Here is a 3958-nt window from a genome sequence, read left to right on the forward strand (position 1 = left end):
CGAAAATTTGAGTTGACTTTTTCAAAACTTTTTAAAATTTAGTTGTTTCTTATGAGTCAAATCAAATTTTCAATTTGAAAATCCTATCTTTTTCAAAATCTTTTTCAAAAATCAAATCTTTTTCATTTTTTTCTTATTTATTTTCAAAAATTATAAAAATATTTTTCAAAAATCTTTTTCTTAATTCTATCTCATAATTTTCGAAAATATTACTAACAATTAATGTGATTAATTCAAAAATATAAAGTTTGTTACTTGCCTAATAAGAAAGGTTCAATCTTTAAATTTTAAAATCAAATATTTTTGTTTCTTGTTAGTCAAGTAATCAACTTTAATTTTCAAACCTTTTTCAAAATAAATTTCAATCATATCTTTTTCGAAATCAAATTTAAAATCTTTTCTAACTTCCTATCTTTTCAAAATTTGACTTTCAAATCTTTTTCAATCAATCTTATCTTTTTGTTTCAATCACATCTTTTTCAAATTTCAATCTTATCTTTCCAAAATTTGATTTTCAAAATCTCTTAACCACTTAACTTTTTGTTTGATTCTTATCTTTTTCAAAACTGCCCAACTAACTTTCTACCTTTAATTTTTGAAAATCCATCCCTCTTTTTTTCAAAATTCCTTTTTAATTAACTAATTGATTTAAATTTTAATTTTTAATTTAATTTGAAACTTTAATTTTCGAAATTTAACTTTAAATTTAATTTTTATTTTAATTAATTTTTGAAATTCTCTCACCTCTCATCTCCTTCTATTTATTTATTCATCTACTAACACTTCTTTTCATCTCATATCTCTGCTCCTATCCTCACCCTTGTGTTTGGATTATCCATTCTTCTTCACTCTTATTCCCTTTCTTCTTCTACTAACAATAAGGAACCTCTTTACTGTAACATAGAGGATTCCTCTTCTTTTCTTGTTCTCTTCTCTTTCATATGAGCAGGGACAAGGAAAAGGGCATTCTTGTTGAAGTTGATCCAGAACCTGAAAGGACTCTGAAGAGAAAACTAAGAGAAGCTAAATTACAACAATCCAGAGATAACCTTACTGAAATTTTCGAACAAGAAGAGGAGATGGCAGCCGAAAATAATAATAATGCAAGGAGGATGCGTAGTGATTATACTACACCTACTTCCAAGTTTGATGGAAGAAGCATCTCAATCCCCACCATTGGAGCAAACAATTTTGAGCTGAAACCTCAATTAGTTGCTCTAATGCAACAGAACTGCAAATTCCATTGACTTCCATCAGAAGATCCCTACCAGTTTTTAACTGAGTTCCTGTAGATCTGTGAGACAGTTAAGAGTAATGGAGTAGATCCTGAAGTCTACAGGCTCATGCTTTTCCCTTTTGCTGTAAGAGACAGAGCTATAACATGGTTGGACTCACAACCTAAAGATAGCCTGAACTCTTGGGATAAGCTGGTCACAGCCTTCTTGGCTAAGTTCTTTCCCCCTCAAAAGCTGAGCAAGCTTAGAGTGGATGTTCAGACCTTCAAGCAAAAAGATGGTGAATCTCTCTATGAAGCTTGGGAAAGATACAAGCAGATGACCAAAAGGTGTCTTCCTGACATGCTTTCAGAATGGACCATTCTGGATATATTCTATTATGGTCTGTCTGAGTTCTCCAAGATGTCACTGGACCATTCTGCAGGTGGATCCATTTACCTAAAGAAAACGCCTGCAGAAGCTCAAGAACTCATTGACATGGTTGCTAATAACCAGTTCATGTACACTTCTGAGAGGAATCCTGTAAGTAATGGGATGCCTCAGAAGAAGGAAGTTCTTGAAATTGATGCTCTGAATGCCATATTGGCTCAGAACAAAGTGTTGACTCAGCAAGTCAACATGATTTCCCAAAGTCTGAATGGATGGCAAAATGCATCCAACAGTACTAAAGAGGCATCTTCTGAAGAAGAAGCTTATGATCCTGAAAACCCTACAATAGTAGAGGTAAATTACATGGGTGAACCTTATGGAAACACCTATAATTCATCATGGAGAAATCATCCAAATTTCTCATGAAAGGATCAACAAAAGCCTCAACAAGGCTTTAATAATGGTGGAAGAAACAGACTCAGCAATAGCAAGCCTTTTCCATCATCTTCTCAGCAACAGACAGAGAATTCTGAATAAAATACCTATAATTTAGCAAACTTAGTCTCTGATCTGTCCAAGGCCACTCTAAGTTTCATGAGTGAAACAAGGTCCTCCATAAGAAATTTGGAGGCACAAATGGGCCAGCTGAGTAAGAAAATCACTGAAACACCTCCTAGTACTCTCCCAAGCAATACAGAAGAGAATCCAAAGAGAGAGTGCAAGGCCATTGATATAACCAATATGGCCGAACCTACAAGGGAGGAAGAGGACGTGAATCCCAGTAAGGAAGACCTCCTGGGACGTCCAGTGATCAACAAGGAGTTTCCCTTTGAGAAACCAAAAGACTCTGAGGCTCATCTAGAGACCATAGAGATTCTATTGAACCTCCTTATGCCCTTCATGAGCTCTGATGAGTATTCTTCTTCTGAAGAGAATGAGGATGTTACTGAAGAGTAAGTTGCGAAGTACCTTGGTGCAATCATGAGGCTGAATGCCAAATTATTTGGTAATGAGACTTGGGAAGATAAACCTCCCTTGCTCATCAATGAACTGAGTGATCTGGATCAACTGACATTGCCTCAGAAGAAACAGGATCCTGGAAAGTTCTTAATACCTTGTACCAAAGGCACCATGACCTTTGAGAAAGCTTTGTGTGACCTTGGGTCAGGGATAAACCTCATGCCACTCTTTGTAATGGAGAAACTGAGAATCTTTGAGGTGCAAGCTGCCAGAATCTCATTAGAGATGGCAGACAACTCAATAAAACAAGCTTATGGACAAGTAGAGGACGTGCTAGTAAAGGTTGCAGGCCTTTACATCCCTGCTGATTTCATAATCCTAGACACTAGGAAGGATAAGGATGAATCCATCATCCTTGGAAGACCCTTCCTAGCCACAGCAAGAGCTGTGATTGATGTAGACAGAGGAGAATTGATCCTTCAACTGAATGAGGACAACCTTGTGTTTAAAACTCAAGAATCTCCTTCTATAACAATGGAGAGGAAGCATAGAAAGCTTCTCTCAGTACAGAGTCAACTAAAACCCCCACAGTCAAACTCTAAGTTTGGTGTTGGGAGGCCTCAGCCAAACTCTAAGTTTGGTGTTGAACTCCCATATCCAAACTCTAAGTTTGGTGTTGGGAGTCTATAAAATTGACCTGATCACCTGTGTGGCTCCATGAGAGCCCACTGTCAAGCTATTGACATTAAAGAAGCGCTTGTTGGGAGGCAACCCAATTTTTATTTATCTAATTTTATCTTTATTTTTATTGTTCTTTCATGTTTTATTAGGTTCATGATCATGTGGAGTCACAAAATAAATACAAAAATTAAAAACAGAATCAAAAATAGCAGAAGAAAAATCACACCCTGGAGGAAGGACTTACTGGCGTTTAAACGCCAGTAAGGAGCATCTGGCTGGCGTTCAACGCCAGAACAGAGCATGGATCTGGCGTTGAACACCAGAAACAAGCAACATCCTGGCGTTCAAACGCCAGGAATGCACCCTGAGAAGAGTTGGCGCTGAACGCCAGAAACAAGCATAGAACTGGCATTCAATGCCAGAAACATGCTGCATCTGGGCGTTGAACGCCCAGAACAAGCATCAATTCAGCGTTTAAACGCCAGAATTGCATGCAAAGGCGTTTTACATGCCTAAAAGGTGCAGGGATGTAAATCCTTGACACCTCAGGATCTGTGGACCCCACAGGATCCCCACCTACCTCCACTCACCTTCCCTCCTCATAATCCTATATCACCCTTTCCCAAGAACCCTTCACCAATCACCTCAATCTCTCTTCCCCATCACCTCTTCACCACTCACATCCATTACTCCCCTAAAACCATTATACAACC

The 3958-nt window shown here is 37.6% G+C and overlaps 1 pseudogene; it reads left to right on the forward strand.

Moving 5' to 3' along the window:
• The first annotated feature begins 941 nt into the window (after positions 1-941).
• Positions 942-3254, forward strand: LOC148580198 (uncharacterized; annotated as a pseudogene).
• The last annotated feature ends 704 nt before the right edge of the window (positions 3255-3958 follow it).

Source organism: Arachis ipaensis, chromosome B10, assembly GCF_059453495.1.
Source record: "Arachis ipaensis isolate K30076 ecotype BB chromosome B10, ASM5945349v1, whole genome shotgun sequence".
Taxonomy (NCBI): Eukaryota; Viridiplantae; Streptophyta; class Magnoliopsida; order Fabales; family Fabaceae; genus Arachis; species Arachis ipaensis.